This window comes from Spermophilus citellus (assembly GCF_964194105.1).
Source record: "Spermophilus citellus genome assembly, chromosome: 7".
NCBI lineage: Eukaryota > Metazoa > Chordata > Mammalia > Rodentia > Sciuridae > Spermophilus > Spermophilus citellus.
In genome coordinates this window covers 138,545,982-138,564,342 of record NC_138188.1, presented here as the reverse complement: position 1 = coordinate 138,564,342, position 18,361 = coordinate 138,545,982, and the positions used below count along the sequence as shown (strand labels likewise).

The following is an 18,361-nucleotide window of genomic DNA, read 5'->3' as shown; positions in this document are numbered from 1 at the left end:
GTAGAGTTAGCCCTGGGTTCGCCGGCCCGTGCGTGCTAGCCCTGGGCCGAGGGGCCACCGCCGAGTGTCGTTTGCGCCGTGCGCGGGGACGACTCGGGTGGCCGCGCCACCGGGCTGGGGTCGCGCCCCGCTCTGCTGTCCCTTTGGCCCCAAGTCCGGGCGCTTCTCGCCGCGCGGCTGCCCAGCAGCGTCCTGGGTGGCGCCGGGCACAGCTCCCCGCCTTTCGCTCGGGTGCCTCCCTGCCCGGTGCCAGCCGATTCCCGGCCAGAAAAAAGTGAATAGGAAAAGGGACATCGCTCTCAGCCTCAGGCCCGGCCTGCCGGCACTTGCTCGTCGCCTCCTGAGGGTGAGGCTCCCTGGACCCGAGGCCTCGGCTCTCGTTCTACCCTGGAGCCAAGAACCGGCTCGCGTGTAGGGTGAGCCCGGTGGAAGTCCGGGAGGCTGCTTCTCTCTCTCCGGTGTCCTCGCTACTATTTGAGTATTGTAGTTTTAGGAAGGGTTTTATGGAAAGATTCTACAGACTTTCCATCCTTTCCAAAGTAGTTCTTAAATTTTAATCAAGAGTTGGTGTCCAGTCTGAAGGAACAAAGGAATCAACTGTGTTTTAGAGGCGGACAGGCTGGGAGTCTGTGACACATGTTGATCTCTGAAGCATTCCATGAGTTTCTATGTTCTATAACGTTAGTTATTTAATTGGATGCCGAAGGTAGTTAGAAAAAGTAAAACCAGAATTGCAAATGCTTATACGTTAAAAAAAGTTTTTAATGGGACGTTTTATTTTGGGAAAAATTAAGACTTAGGTTCAAGAACTTTTAACTTGGTGGAACTTGGGTTGACGATTGTCTCCTGTAGTGTAAATAATTAAGTGTGGGATTGTGAGGGGAAAACTTCTAGAGTAAGAGAGGCTATCTATAGGTGTCCAAAGTAAAAATAATTATGGGGTTACATACACCTATGCTGAATATACTTTCTATTTCTTGGGGGAACTTGTGAAGCCAGGGACTTTGCTAATTCATTATTTATGAATTGCACTGAACCTGCTTATTAGTGAATCATGGGTTTAGCAAGTGGGTGGCATCTTCCAGATGAGATTATTCAATGTTTAATCATCAGTTGCTACCTTTGTTGAAGAGACAGTGAAATGAGTAGACTTTTTAAACAAATGGTGCTTCATCTGACTGGCCCCTAAATATGAGTTGCTGCCTGGAGCTTGTTGAAATGTTTCAACTTCCAAGTCAGTTGTTCTGGTTTTGCCCAGGGGATTTGGTAATGTCCATAGGGTTTATATGTTTTTAGGGAGTAGTGGCTACATCACCAATAGTTAACTTTCTCTGTTTGGACTTAGTTCCTGGAGACAAAGAAGGAGAATCAATCAATGAAGCACCTACTACCCTTCAGGCTATAGGATTGGTTACTTGAAGCTGTTTCATACTTTGGTGAAGAAATACTGCTTTCCAAATTTACCCTTAGAAGTGCCCTAGATGTGTGTACATGCAGGTCTATATTTTTTAAAAGGGATTTTTCCTTGTTGTTTTTTACACAGATGAGTTCTTACGGTGCCTTTGATGTAGCTGAAAGTCAGGCTTAATGCCTATAGGAACACATGACTGATTTAAAACCACTTCTTACATGCATCTTCAAACTCTGTAGAACTTGCATTTTCCTATTTTAAACATCCTAAAACATGTGAGTTCACAATAAAGACATGTGTAGTAGAGGCTAAAGGCCCTTCTGTCTCTTGCAGATAGAAGAGCAAAACAACGTGATAAAAAAATAACCTATACCACCACCTAGAGTCTGTTTGTTAGTTTATTGCTCCTGAAGTTTGTTTAAATTGACACGTCTCTTGTGGTCTGATATAGTAAAAAAATGATTAGGAAGTGCAGGCTTTCAAAAGGCCATCCAAGAGAACAATTATTTAAGTAATAAATAGCAAGTGCCAATTTGAATTATCCATGCCACCTTTAGAATAGAAAAGTGTGACATACCAAGTTGAGTGGGCTATTCTCCAAAAGATATTAATTCAAAAGAATTTAAAACGGAATTTTCAGCTTGTGCTCCAAGGTAGCTCTGACTGCTCAAAAGATTTTCTGTGTTGTTATCAGGTATTCAAGAAATCTTACAAATTAAATGCCAGTAGGTCTTTCTGAAATCCAGGTAGAACAAAAGCTATGATAAAAATACAGGGGAGCGTTACAACTACAGATATTCTGGAAACTCATAAGGTTAGAGAGAATATAAACTATAAAGAGTTATGGTTCAGAGATTTAAGAGTGAAATCTGTGTTAAATACAGCAGTTATCTATTTTGCTGGTAGTTGATGTGTAGTTAAGCAGTCCGCTAAATGGAAGACCTCTGGGAGGCAGTTTTGTTGCCCGAGTGTCCAAGGAGGAAGTAATGTTCCTCCTTTAGAGTGTAGTCTCAGAGAAAGATGGCCTCCAAGATCTTTAATTAAATGCCAGTTGAACAGAGAGAACTAGAGCACTGTATTAATTCTGTCAAACATCACTATTTTAGTACATTGAGGACAACTAAAAATGAATTAACTCATCTCTGAAAGCAGAGTTTTATGAAAGGTGACAGATGAGGCAAAATATGTCAATCTAATGGAACAAATAGAAAGATAAGGAGATATGCCATTCCTTGGCTTGCTAGAAAGATGAGTGGGAAGAAGTTTATTATTATTGATCGTGTCGATTCCATGCATACTGGCCCTAAAAAAGGCCATGATGGACACGTAATTTTAAATTATAGTGGCATAGGATATATGAATTTAAAGGGATTAGTTTTCTAATTTTAAAACAAAGATTATTTTGAGTGTTCTGGAAAGAATAATAATTTTGTGTATCAAGTTAAAATATAATTCTGTTCAAATTAAGTTTAAAACATCTAATTTTTATCAAGAAAATTGTTTAAATTGCAATAGGGTTAGTTTTGCTTTTTAGACTTTAGATTGTTTGACACAGCTTTAAAGTGTAGGTTCATAGTGAAGAGTTTGGTTTCTTTTACCCCTTTCCTCTCCCACCTTCCCTTAAACAGCTTCTTTGGATGTTTTCTTCTCTTCTTTGAAAATTGCCTTAGTTTGTAGCTTTGCTTTTTGTCTGTGGTGGAGTGAAGTTTCTTACTCATGTGCTTTTTTCATCTGCCTTTTGAGGTGATTGATACACAATACACAATCAAGAGTGGATTTTGTTTTTTAAAATAACGATTTACTTTTGCCTGGGTAATGACCAAAGAAAAAGTATTTGCTATTCTTAATAAAGACCTGTGTACTTATTTCTTCCAACTGGAGAAATGTTTTTATTTAAAAAAAAAAATCTTGACTACTATGGAAAAGATAAAGAAAACATTTTCAATAGACTACAATAGGGTGAATTTCAGGATGTTGGGATTTTAGTCTGGTTTGAATTGTTCAGGATTCATTTCCTAAAATTGCAGTCCTTTCAGGGGACAGTAGGGAATGGAAGAGGAGCAAACTCATTCAGTAGGATTTAGATAACACAACAATCAGAAATATAATACCAGGATGGTCACCAAGACTTTAGAAGGTGAAAACCAGGAGTGTCAGATGATGAAGCCTACAGAGCAGTAGAATGGAGCTGAGGATTATGTCGAGAGGTTGGACTGAACAAAAAGTAAATGGAGGAGAGAGATCTTGTTTCCCTATCCTGTTTGCATCTGATGCTGAAGCGGGGACATGAATTGCTGATGGTAATGGATTCCTGCTTATGGGGCCAGCAATAGTATATAAATAATGGTTGTTTGAGGGAGAGAAACGACAAGTACCCCACTAGTGCATAGCACACTCTATTTTCAAATATCTCAAGTATATCCAACATAGAGGATCAAAAATGGGTACCACAATGAAACCAGGAGTTGGAAAAAGATGAATGAATATTAGATCACCTTTTCTTTGATCTGTTCTTTTAAGATCTGTAGTTTCCCAGGGATCTTTGTCAACATGGAAAACAGTGGTAGTGCTGAGGTTTGGGTAGTAAACTGGATAATTCTTTTATGGGACCTCTGATAGAGATAATTTGATAAACAACTACAGAAAGATCCTTTCTTTAAGAACATTATCTTATTATTCAAAGTAGGGGGAAAAATTGAGACCTAAGAGACCCATGGTCTTATTGTGTTTTCTTGAAAATATTTATATCGCTGTACACCTATTTTTTTCTTACTTGAAATTAAATTTTCAATTTGATGGATACTGGAATATGTAGGGTTTTTAAGATTGGAAGTTTATTTAGAAGTACACTTTTATTTCATTTTGCTACAGTTATGAAAATTAGTTTTAAGTTTTCTTTCAGGCCCTGAGAGGAGTAGAAAGTTACATTAATTTCTAAAACTTGTTAATAGTAAATACTCAAGTCATAGAACCTTGAAATTCAAATAGAACTAATGCTTTCTTGCAAATGTTACAAGTAAAGTATTACGAAACTTGTGGTATTATGGGTTATCAATACAAATGAAACATAATTTGCCTTAAATTCATAAAACAGAAGAAAAAATTTTAAAGGGTGATAATATTTTACAATTGCATTAGAATGTTGTTAAAATCAATACCTTGAATTATGCAAAGGATATTTAGCCTAGAACTTTAGCAGTAATATAATAAGAAATAGATTTGAAAAATTTCAAAAGTTGGCAACTTAAAAATGGAGGGAAAAAATCACTCACTGGGGTTATGAAAAACTGGTCCCCACTATATCCTTAGTAGTCTTAAATTAAAAACAAAACAAAACAAAACAAAAAACTATGCCAGGTTTTAAGATGGTGTGTTCTTGAAGATGATAGTATAGATAATTATTTGTTAAATAAATTAAGATTCATCTTATTAGTTTGGTTAAAATGATTTTTAGAAGAACATCAGCATATGTTGAAACTTGACTAGAAAAATGATTATGACATTTGTCCATTCATTTATTCTCCCTCTCTCCTTCCCATCCTTACTTCTACTCTCAGTTAACAGAGTTGGGGGAAAAAGGGTTTTGTTAAGACACTGAGAAATAGAAATAAATGCTTCTTTTATAGGATTAATAGTTGTATTTGAAAGTACAAGCTTACCATGGTTCACTGTCCCCAGAAAAATTTTAATTTCTTATATCTCAGGGAATAAAAGCTCTGAATTAAAATCCATCTTACCTCTTTAACTTTTGTGTTATTTAGCAAAAATACCTTTAAGGATGAAAGGAAGAGATCCTTATTTGCCTTATATTCTGTGTGACTAAGCCTAAGGTTTCAAGAAATATTAAACTAGAAGCCTGCTAGGAATTTGAGTCACCAGCTTAAGATACCACTGGGACAGAACAACTCTGATTGACCTGATGCTGGTGTTTATTCAGAGCTTTGGGGGAAAGGAGTCTCTCACCCTTGGACTTCTAATTAAGAAAGTCATTTCTCAGTCACCTGTTAAATGATAGTCAGGGCTACTCCTTATTTGGAATTTTCTTCTCCCGCAAGGGATTGAGGGCAACTCAGGAACTAAGGAGTTTAGAACTTATGTTGTTAGTAGTTTGTGTTGGTTATTTTACTTTATATTCTAACTGGCTGTGTGAGGGAACTGGATAAAGGCTGATGATTAGCTGTAGACAGTAAGAGAATAGCTAAGTTAAGTCACATAGTGGCTAACCTAGCTTATGGTTGGTTATATGCTTTTAATTGTTGAATTTGCCTATACATATGTGTAAACATGTTCCATGTTTCTGCATTAAAAAAGCCAGATGCCAGTGTAACATGGCAGTAGTAAGATAGGAAGTTATGTTTACAAACAGCCTTAAATGAGAATAGTATTGTAATGTTGTGGTGTTTAATGACCCAGTATGGTTGGATTCTGCCACATCATGGGGCACTACTAAAATTTGGGAATCAGAAGTTCAGAATAAAAATGGGACTTCTGTCTTGAGAAATCTTTCTAGAAATTGAGAGATGAAATGTTTAAGAGATGGTAACTGGATGGTGAAAAGCACACTTCCTTTAAGTTTTTTTCATTCATGAATTTATGAGTTCATAGTAAATCTATATTAGAGGGGTAGACTTACACATTGGGGAAAAAATTAAGGGAAAGAGGGAGGGAGGACAGAAGAAAGTGGAGGATATCAAGAAAACGTATTTGGAAATATATGAAACACTCCCAATGGGAAGTTAGAAATATTCTCAAAGGGAATTAATCCCTGTTGCAGTTTTTTCCCCTAAAGGGAATATTTGCACAATGGGTCATATAGGCTCAGGTTTGATTATTGAAAAACATTTTAAATATAGTTGTTTGTGGGCTGGGATTGGTGTTCAGTGGTAGAGCACTTGCCTAGCATGTGTTAGGCACTGGGTTCAATTCTCAGCACCACATATAAAATAAATAAATAAACAAACAAACAAACAAACAAACAAATAAATAAATAAATAAAAGTTAATTGACAACTAAATATATATATGTATATATTTACTTGTGTTTTGTTATTTCATGATTCTTTTCCTAGTTTAGGTTCTGCTACAAGATCAGCATATACATAAAAGGAAAGTCTTTTTATCTCTTTGGGTAATAAATAACATCTGTAGAACGAGAGGGGTAGTTTCCTAGTATCATTTTCTCTAGTTTATAGATAAACCCATTCTGAAAGTTCCCAGAGTAACTTGCCTGAGGTCACACAGCTACTTTCATTAATTTGATTTTCTATGAGAATATGCCATCCTTTGAAAAAAGCAGTTCACCAACTGATTTTCAGGAAGTCATTAAAAAACTTTGCTTCCCACCTGATAGCCACAAAACTCAGGCATCCCATCCAAGCTTCCCAGCCTGGATTCTCAAAGACCAATTTCACTGGGAAGGCACCTTGTTGCCAATTGATGATTCAACAGCATTTTAGTTAGTTCTAGCAGAGAGCTGTCCTGTCTCCTGTGCCTGTGTGTCACTAGAGGAAAACACGGTCACTAAGGGCAGCTGTAGGGATGTTTTTTCCTTCATTGCTGGCTCTTATAAGGTGTACTACAGAATTATTGCAGTGTTCTTTAAGGCAGTGAAAGCAACTATGTTTCTTGATATAATTCATTAAAATAGCTTGCTGTGGTCTTAATTCAGGTGTTCCCAAGGCTAATTAGGTTTGTCCACTTCAAGAAACAGCAATTCAGAGCCATAGCTCTTCTGTTGAAAAGGTACAACTCTTGACTTTTACCATTGTCAGCATGATTATTTTTTATTGCCCTGTCTTCACCTATAATAATTTTGTTAAAAAGTATGCTATCCTAATAAACCAGTCTATACTACAAAGAAGAAATCAATAGTGCATTTGTGAATAGTGAAAGGAAGCACAAATAGAAAACTGAGGAGTAGTTGGCTTTCTTTGGGGAACAGACCGTGATGAGGAAGGAGACATTTGAGTTTAAGGAGGTTAGTGGCACATACTGTATTTTTAAGTACACACCAGGTATGTGTTTTTATTGTTGAGGCCATGAGAAGTGGAGTTATAAACCTCCCCACCTCTTTTTATTTGCCTCATTTAAAATTTATGGAATTTAGAACCCTAAAACCACTCTATTGGAGTGGTTCCCCAGACCCTGAAAAATACAAATTGAAACTTTATTGTAGACACAAGTTGAATAAGCAGGTGCACATAAGTAATATTTTCTAGTATGCTTTATATTTTGATGTGGCAAGTGCATTTTGGAAAAAAATTATTCATATGAAAGCTGCATAGGAAATGTTTTGCTTCTATCTTTTATTAAGAGAATATATTATATTTTTGCCAAATAAGAGAGATACTGTCCAAGTGAACAATATAGGGAAAAGTCTTCTGTTTCAGATATGTATTTAAATGTGTATTTATATTAATTCCCTAGCCAGTACATGCCTTTTAAAAAAAATTTAAATAAATTGAATATACGTGATGCCAAACATAAGGGTTGAAATGATAATTTTAATTTACTATCTGGTTCTTTCCCAGTGTCTGTCTGGTTGTTTATTATTAAGGCACAACCAAGGTTGTGCATAGTTCTCTTGGAAAGCTGCTCTATGGTAATACTTGGTGGATCTGGATCAATATCACATTTTCTTTATTTCCTTTAAAAAAAAAAACAAACCTTGAACTTATTTTGCTTGAACTTTCATAAATTGAAGTAATTTTATAGAATCTTTTAAATTTTTCCAGTTGGAAGAGAAGTTAATAAAAGCTCTGTGTCTATGAATTTAAGTATACTTGTCTTAGAGGAATCCTGTCCCACTTCCCTATTATCACACAAGTCATATTATAGAGCCGTCTTGCTTATGGAAAAGTGCCCTTAGTATATATTATAAATCAAATAGTGCTAAAATGCTAAAAAGTACTTAGAACTTAATGCACCATTTTTCCCCTCTTGATCCTTCTTCTTTCTCTATTTTTGTTTCCTTTTTACCCTGTTTTTAACATTTTTTTAATTGCCAGGGGAATTCATGTGATATAACTAGGTGAATGATTTATTATTTTCCAATAGTCTTTGTTATTGTTGTTAATCTAAAATTTCCCAAACAATAATTATATGCATTTTACAAAGGAGAAAATTAAGTTGTTGAGCTAAACAATTAGGTAGACCCAGAATGAGAAGTCAAATCTTGATTGATTTCATATTTCTTTATTTTGGTTAAGGCTGATTTAGAAAGAAAGGTTTGTGTACCAGGTGTTAAGGAATGGTTAATAACCTTTCTGGTGGATCCAGCAGTAAATCCAAGTTAAGCCTGGGGCAGGAACTCTAATAATTGGTACTGAGTCTTGAGAAGCAGGGTGAGAAGGAGCCTACTACATCACCCCTGTTCTGGTACCTAATTTTCTTCTTCAGGTCTCAAGAAGTCTTAGGATTCATTTCATAATTCTGGTACCTAGAACTGTGATATAATTTCTAGGCTGAGAATTTTAAAGGGGAATTTTATAGTATAGGTGTGTATATGAATTCTGTTATGTGTTCTGTACATTTTCAGTTCTATTTTGAAAGCAGTGGGGGAACTTCCCATTTATAGATTAATTCAGTCAGGCACTTACAGATTATTGGAGTGACCAGAACACTTGCAGCCAACTCTACTTATTACTGACAAGTAATTTTCTAAAACTATCAGAGAGCTTGGTTCTTTTGGTTCAGTTGATAACATAATGCCTGCATTATCTTGTGGAAAGGTATCAATAAGATGAGGGGACACCACTATGTAGCACAGTGGCGATAATATGCCTCGAACCAAGTATATCTGGGTCCACACCCCTAGGAAAGAGAGCAAAAGGAAAGAAACCTAACTGCTGCCTTTTGTATGGGCTACAGACTGGTCATGTGCCTGACCTTGGTGAAGCAAAATGACAGGAATATTATTGCTCATGGGGCAATGGGCAAGAATTTAGAGGCTTACTACAGTCTCCAATCCTCTTAACAAGATCATGTTTTTCTCTCAGCTTCATGTGCTCCCTGATTGTAACAGTTACAGTTGTATGTTTGATTTCCACAGTAGACTGTAAGCTTGGTGAATAGGAGCTTATTCAGCAGTGTAGTGTCAGTGCCCAGTGCCTAGTGGGTACAAGGCTGTCTATAAACATTTGTTGAATTGAACTGTACCAATCCTAATTATTGGTAAAATCTGGCTCAGGGCTAGAACTTTTATATATTTTTATATAATAGCTATTGTTGTTATGTGCAACTTACAAAGGAGCTCTTCTACATTTTTCTTTAGTCTATTTAAATTAATACTTCCAAAAGGAATAATAATGCTTCCTTAAAATTTATCATTGTCTTTCCAGTCATTAAATTTTGAGGAAAAAAGTGAAACTGATGGTAACATTATAATTAATTGGCACTTGAAATCATTTGTCTTAAAATAAATTTCTTCAAAAGTAAACCAGTTATATTAGATAATATGTTTAGCAAAATCTTTAGGGGCAATATTAATTGATTTATTTTTTTCTTTTTGGGTAAGAAAATGAAACAAAACATTTCAGAGTCTTCCTCAGTTTCCTCAGTTTCACAAGTACCTATTAGCTTGGTCCATTTAATTGCATTGGATTTGCCCACTAGGGAAGGTGGGTGGAGACATCTTAAAATTCTGTCTAGAATTAATTTTGGTGTTCAGTAACCTTAGAAGTTAGAGGGTATCAAGAAGAACTGATGATTCAAAATCTGTTATGTTGTAGGACTTAAAGTAGTATATGAAGCCCGTTAGTTATATTTTGAAATTCAGAATTTGGCCTTCACTAGAGGTGAATTTCCTGACTGTTAGAATGTCATCAATTTCAACTACATTAAAATATAGTTGGTAGGAGGCAGAAAATAAATTTATATTGAAATGGAGCTCAGAGATTTCTAGGTGAGATTTCTTTTCAAATGCTAAAAATATAAATTACCTGGATAAATACTTATGGCACTGATTTTAACAATAAGTTAGCTTTCTGTTTTGTGAAGACAAAGATTTTCACCAAACATTACCTTATGTGTCTTTTGTAAACTTGAAAAACATCTCTCATGGCTCATATTGTTCTATGTATTCACATGCTTATAAGTTATAGCAAAAGAAGAAAAAGCTAATGGACTAATGTTTAAAGTAAAAGGGTAGGAAAGTGAGCACATTTATGTTTTGTGGTGTATTCTACCTTGTGCTTTTACCAGCTTTGGTGCTGAGTACTGGAGCTCCTTTCCCTTCATTGTTCATTAGTGTCAGCTCATATGTTATGAGTACATGAACTTCTGTGTATTAGTGTGATGTTCCTACCATTGGATTCCTCAGCAGGCACCCACATTTAATTTCTATTTTATAAAACTAAAACTTATAACTAAGACATGATATCTCATTAAACTACTTTGTAATGAAAAAGGTGAATGAGACTGAATTTGTGGTTGCCCTTGTACAAGTATTTGTTTAGCTCTGGCCAGTTATCTATCTGCATCTTTCACATTGTATACATCCTTGTTTTCCTCCTGATAATGCCAGAGAATGCTTTTATTTAAAGGTATCATTCTAACAACATGAATTCATTCACCTTGTGTACCCTATCTTTCAGACCCTAGTCACACCAAAAAATGTATTATTTTCTCTCTTTGGGCCTATTTGTTATTTTAGCACAATTCTAGATGATCTTGCTTTTGCAAAATTACATGTTCAATATAATGGGTAAGTACCTTAAACCTGTAAGGTTTAGGATTGTTAAAAGAAAAAGCTGACAATATAGGTTAATACTGACAACAGGTAAAAATGAGCCTTTGGGAAGTCAACAAAAAAGATAAAATTAAAATCTTACTTTAAGCCTTTTGAAAATTTAAACTTAATATGCATTTCCTCACAGCAGCCATATCATTTTTAAATTTTATGTTATGATTCTTAAGTTGCTTCCTGTGTCATAGTAAGAATGGTAAATTTTTTTTAACTGGTTGTATGAAGTAAATGGAAAGAGAAAAGAATAGCATACGATATTATATCTCTGTGTTAATAACATGTTTTCACTATATTTTATAGTGAATGTTAATTATTTTTTTAGTTTTTGTTTTTTTCTATATACAATCCATGTGTATATAGGTGTAAAGAAGGAAATATGCACCTGTGACTTTGTCCTATGAGAAAATAAGTAACAAGCTGTAATTGCTTTCTGTAGCTTCAGTGAAACACCAGAAAGAAAATAATTCTGTTTGTACATATTGCCTTGTGAATGTTTCAGGATTTAGCAGTTTTTAATGGCTATGGTTATTTATTTATTTTTTAAAAATATTTTTTTTAGTTGTAGATGGACACAATATCTTTATTTGTATTTATTTATTTTTTCTTTTATGTGGTGCTGAGGATCGAACCCAGGGCCTCACACAAGGGCTTCACTACTGAGCTACAGCCCCAGCCTGGCCATGGTTATTTTTAAAAAGGGAAAAAGATGTAGTGTGGGATAGAAAGTTTTGGTGTGTGGGAAGAGAAAGGAAAATTTACTTGTAAACTGTACTGAAGTCACCATTTATTTTGTTTTAAGCTTATTTGTGTAATGTATTCTAAAGGATGCTGAAAGTTAATAATTTATGGTAAAAAATATTAGCTCCTTAATGCTGGGTGGTTGAACTGTTAATCCAGAGATACCATGGAGAATAAAGAATTAGAGCTAGGGATTAGATAGGTTTTAGCATGGCTTTGTTGTGGGAAAGCTATGAAATGGGCAAGTCATTTAATGTTTTCTGGCCTCAGTTTCTTTTGTAGCATAAGGAGGTTGAACTAAAATGACAATTTGGTTCCTCTTAACTTTGTACAAATCAGCATTACTGTAAAACTGAGGGTTTATTTTCTATTGCATTGAGTATCAGAGTGCATAAAACTTAAGGCTGGGAGGATATCCCTTATGATTTTTTGAGCTTGCCATTTAATATTTTACAGCAAAGTTTTTAGTTTAACATAATTGAACTTGTACTAGATAGGGTTAATAGGCTAGAACAAAAGGTCAAAGCATAAGGCATTAGGCTTAATTAAGGGAGAGCAGGAGTGGCAGGAGTGTGTGACAGTTAAATGGGTTTCCCACAGACTAATGTCGGTTACAGTGCAACCATGCCTCAACTTAAGTGGGTTATTTTGTGCAAAGGGCAGCAGTGATTAGCAGTTTGACATGCCAGACACTTCTGGCCAATCCCATCTGTTTTAGAGGTTAAAAAAGCACACCTTTATGAGCTGATGGATTGATTTGTGTGCCCGTCTGGTAAAGATTAGAAGTCCAAGGCCAATGCAGTAAATGTCAGTTATAGAATATTGTTCTTTCTTGGTTGGCTCATTGTTGTAACCGTCGACTGTTTTATAATGGGGGATAACTGCTGTTTATAGAGTTGAATGCAAGACGGGTGGGGGAACAGGTGAGGGAGGAAGAAAAATATTTCCCAGATGAAATTATGCATTAATATACTCTGTCGCAGGTGTTTCAAATTCTCTGGAATCTTTTTGACCAGTTCCTTATAGTTTGAGTCACTTTGTTCTTTTATGTTATCTGAGCAACATTGTCAGTCCAAGATTTAATTTTCTGTACAGAATTAATAAATTTATTTTATTTTATTTTTTGTTACTGAGGGTTGAACTTTGTGTTGTCAAGCTGATGGATACTTTAACTTCATATCCTTACATACATTTAAAAGGTGTAATGTTTTGTTCAGTTACCACCTGGGAAAGGGAAATGAGGAGATGAAGAGAGACTTGCACATACAGGCTCATGTGTGTACACACACACACACACACACACACACACACACGATTCTGTGTTCTCTGTGGTTACTCAGGTGCAATCACAAAAGGAGACACAGAGACTCAGAAAAACAAAGTTTATTATAATTTCTGGTCCTAGACAGTATGCCATACTGTGCCATGCAGGGTGACATGGAAAAGCATTGGTGAGGAGGCACTAGGGAAGAGCCCAGGCTGTGTCCTTTATTGGAATCTCCTGGAAGAGTGAGGCAGTGCAGGATCATCAAATTTAGGTTTTGACTAGTTTGAATAAGCTATATGTAGATGATAATAGTAATAAAATATTAGTATATAATAATAATACTTTTGAATAACTTACTGTTAAACTAATAGATAGGTGTGGTCCATATTTTACTTGGTTCCTGGCCCTTGGATGCTGTGAAGGCAAAGGAATATTGCCCCTTACGGTGTGTAAGCCAGAAGAAAGAGGTGTGGTTTGGACTGGTTAGTTTGCATATCAAAGGCATGCTGGGGGCTGAGCCCTTTGCTGAATCTTTAAGAATTGTCTTGCCTCCAAAGGAATAGTCTCTACCCAGCCAGGAAGGTCTTTCAGATGTCAGAACATCATAATATACAGAAAATAAGAAATAAAATATATTAACAAACACTTGCTTTCTAGGTGGGATTTCCTATAGTCTCCTGAGATTGAAATGTAGCTGAACCTAAATTTAGGCCTATTTCTTTCTTCATTGGAAGCTGTGTGATGCCATTAAAACAGTTTATTTCAGTTAAAGATTGTAGCCCATTTAAATACACTCAGAGACTTGATTGTGGCTATAAAAATTGACTTCAGATCTTCTAATATGCAAGGGAAAAAATCATGATATTATGTGGATGAAGTAGAACTTCAGAAATTATCGCAATTGATGAACTCAGGAATATATATAAAGCACTCAGTACCTTGGTGTGGGCAAAGAAATGCTTGTAAGAAAAAGAATATTATCTTTATCGGAAGAGTATCTTCAATCTGAGATTTCAGTTCAAATAAAAATGTAAATAGTAACATTGAAACAGCAGAGGAAGCTTCTGGTGGGCCCCACAGGTTCTTATCCTTGTCAAAGAATGTGAGCCAGGAGTTTCCTCTTACATAGTTACAAAGTTCCATGTCTGATTCTGAATTGCTTCTTATAGAAAGAAAATTAAAATACCTAAAGAAGATGTGGTCACTGAAAGTTGTACATAGATAATAATAGTAACTAATATTTTATTAGCTATATGTATACATTTATTTTGAAACTAAGCTAGTTCAGAGTGTATTGGCTTGGTTTATAGGTAGAAATGATTTGGGTTCTAATTTTAAAAGGACAAAATAACAAGGTATTGGAGTTTATTTAGGAATATATTACTTAAATATGTATTCATACTTATTGTTCTCTGGGAAGAAGCATCAATTGAAATGATTTTTGTCTAATACATAGTTACTTGATAAAAGTCTTGCCTTTTCTGTAGGGAGAGAAGATGAAGAAACATAAGTTTTATAATATCATTGCTTCTCATTGACTAAATCATTTTTAAATTGCAAAAGATTGACTTAATTAATATAAAAGTGCTTGGGTAGTAAATTAAATATGGAAGATGTACCTAATTTAATGGACAGAGCTTCTTCAATGAATCTCCTGGTGATGTTATATTAAACCTAAAATAAATACTTGAAGTTCTATATTTGTGTTAATACTATAAACATTTTTAAAGTACCGAAGATCATAGATCTTATGCTTTTTTGGTTTCCTTCCTTTTTCTCCAGTTCAAATGCCAGTGATATCTAGTTTGTGTTAGAATTGAATTTTATTAATGGTAACTTTTTATGCGGTTAACTTGTTTTTATGTGTTTTAATATATTTTGAGATTTCGAATGCACATTGTCCTCTGTGACACATCACAATTTCTGTCAATCTGTTGTATTTCCTTTTTTTTTTTTTTTTACTAAGGTGGTATTATTGGATTTGAGACATGTAAAGTATGCTTCTCTAAGCCAGTTCCTTGAACATAGGATTCTGTAGTCATACAAATGAAAGCAGAAATTCTTAATATGTTTAATATCTTGTGTTTGTAGTGTTTCCCTAAAACTGTAGCCTTATAATCTGAGTTCTGTTTTTAGAATTTTTTTGTATGACAATGGAAAAAATAATAGCCCTATTTTGTGTTTTGATCTTAAATGCTGTTAAGGGCATATTTTTTGCTTCTGTTTAGGCAGATTAATAAGAAAGCCATAATGTATATTACCTACTTATTGAAATATATTCTTAATGTACATGTTTATTCATATCTTCTCAATGTGTATTTAGATTTTTGTGTGTGATATATTTTAAATAGAGATGTCTGCACCTGTTGATTGCATTAAGCATTTGGTATCTCCTAATGAGGGATGGAAAAGGTGCTTCACACTGTGAAGTGGATCATTCCTCCTCCACAAATTGCATACATTCTACTTTTTTGTATTCAGTGACCTTGCAGTCAGTGACTTCAGCCCAGAATAGTTTCAAAGTCATGTAAATGAATGCAATTAAGGTATTGCTTATCATCTTACATAGTTCAGATGGAACCTTATTGGATAGAGAGAGTTGTTTGCTTTATGAGGAAGGTCAAAATAAGGTTAAATTTTATTATATAAAATGATTTGGTAATGTTTTTTATTTAGCTGCTGAAAATGTAGTGTCCTAATAGGAAATGATAGTGCTTCCCCCCTCCCGCAATCACCTGGATGTCTTTTCAGAGTTTCATTTTTTTTTTTTTTTTCTGTTTCTAAACTCTTTTTAAGGAGATACCCTTTGTCTACTTCTAAGATCTTGGGAATATTCTGCTTTTGGTTATGATTTTGGGAGTCTTTAATTTACACATATAGGGAACATTTCTTGCTGCTGATGGAAGATGTATTTGGCATTGCTGATATATGTACTTGTGTTTATGATTTATGTTAATGTCCAGTAGCCACAGCAGGTGGTACAGGATCTCACACTGGTACTAGAGTCCAGCATCATGTGGGCAGAAGGGAGACTTGCCATATATAGGCACTGTTGGGAGAGCACTGATGTAGATACTTGAAATCTTACTAAAGAAGAACTGTGAGTGGGGACTTATAGGAATGAAGTAATTACAATAAAGACAGTTATTTTTCATTGTTGTTGGTCCACATACCTCCTTCCTTTCCTTTTGTGGTAATTGTTTTTACTTAAGCATGTTCTTTTAATTGAATTTTGCAGACATTTAGTAAGCACCAGCTATATGTTTTGTACCACAGTAAGTATTGAGGGAATCAAAGAAGACATAAGGGCTCAACAGTCACAGGGAGAATAACAATCAGCATGATACAGAGCAAGCAATTTAGGTTGAAAAGCCTACTTGGCTGGGATGTTCAGGGAGCATAACTTTAAAAAAAAATTGGTACCTCTCTGTGATTTCAAGGAGACTGAAGGGCCCTGGTAAAATGAAGTGGTAATAAAAAATGGCTATTTGGGGAGGTTAGATTCAGTTTTATGGATTTATTTAGTCAAAGCTATAGTCCTTGAGAACTGATCATGGGTTATGGGCTAGGAATTTAAGAGTTCTAGCAGAGTAGTTAGTACAAGCTGAAGCAAATGGAGTGTGCTATAGAGAGATCAGGGAGTGAGCATCACACCTTCCTTGTCACCAGCTAGCTTTGCTGTTCATTGGCCTTTGATCAAGATAAAGATTCCTCAGCCACTACAATATTAAAGTGTAGACACTGTCTCTGTCTGGACAAAAACTTTCATCCATTCTTTTTTTTTCTGAACATGTAAACTTTCTTATATGTCAGTGTCATTCTTTATCTAGGAGGTTCTCATTCTGAGTTTGATATTTTCTTGTTCTTTTTGGTCTAGAGAAGAAATGTGTTTCAAACACTGTAATGACTGTCAGATAATCTGGGGACTCTTTCTCCCAAAATCCTTGAGGAAAATTTCTCTTTATTCTTGACATTAGCTTCTCATATCCTTGAGAATAGGTGACAATTTTTACATTAAGATAAAGACATTGTATTTTTATGAATAATTCTTATAATACAGGTTGTTTCATCAGATGTAGTCAATAACTGTGCTTAAGGAAAGCATGTATAAGAATACTTTTTATCTCGAAATACATGTTTTTTAATGTTTTTCGTAAAGATTTGAGTAATTAAATTCCATTTTAAAATGAGCTGTTGAAATTCTTTGAGATAAGATTCACTTGAAGTAATGCATATTTCTCTTCATTTTCAGGGAATATTTGGATTGTGAACTATTTCAGAGCTTTGTTCTCAGGACCTATTATTTTAACATTTGGGAGAAACACATCCAGAAGGTATTGTATTTTGTCTTATTGCTCCATTTTTAAAAATTCAGTAAAGCCTTTCCAATGATAGGAAAGTAAGACTTTTATGCCATATTGTGTTATTTATTTTTCTTTAGCTTTCAGTTCTGGATAAACTAGTTTGACATTTGTCACAGAGAAGAAGAATGTATTTTAGTCTTGACAAATCTGAATTTTGTGTAAGCAAGTAAAAAAATTCTGATTTAGATCAAACCAGTTTTATCTATTTTAATCATCTAAATTGTTCATATTTTACCTACACTGAAAAGTATAGAACTATTTTAAAGAATGCCTTGATTTGAAAATGAAACGTATTAAGTTCCTTTTTTTTAAGATAGTATGAAGTATGTATTAAAACATTTAGGCAGTCTTAGAGTCTTCCTGCCCACAGTAGCTCTACCATGTAGTGTAGGGATCAGCTGCTACCTATATGCCTATAGATCTATGTATGGGATCCATGGACAACTCAACCATGCCACTTGTGTCTGCTTCTGAAGATCCATGTACTAAGTTCTCTCTTTGCATTTTCTCCATGTTTAGATTGGTGTAGCCTTATAATTGATCTGCTTGTAGATCCTGTAGTAGGTGACATGTAACTGGGAAGAAAGGGTATTAGGTGGATTGCTGCTGGGTCCAGTGGCACAAGCCTGTAATACCACCAACTCAGGAGCCTGAGGCAGGAGGATCACAAGTTCAAAGCCAGCTTCATAATTTAGCGAGGCCCTAAGCAACATAGACCCTGTCTCAAAATAAAAAATGAAAAGCACTGGTGATGTAACTCAGTGGTTAAGTGCCGCTGGGTTCAATTCCTGGTACCAAAAAAAAAAAAAAAAAAAAAAAAGAAGATTGGTAATCAAG

At 35.1% G+C, this 18,361-nt stretch overlaps 1 protein-coding gene across 6 annotated transcripts in view; it reads left to right on the top strand.

The window, feature by feature from the left end:
- Positions 1-18,361, top strand: part of NRIP1 (nuclear receptor interacting protein 1) — an 81,877-nt gene that overhangs the window by 515 nt on the left and 63,001 nt on the right. For all 6 annotated transcript variants that reach the window (XR_014022887.1, XR_014022888.1, XM_081300699.1 and 3 more), the window contains exon 2: positions 17,413-17,494. The gene's annotated coding sequence lies outside the window, so the exon portion shown is untranslated. The remainder of the gene's footprint in view (positions 1-17,412; positions 17,495-18,361) is intronic.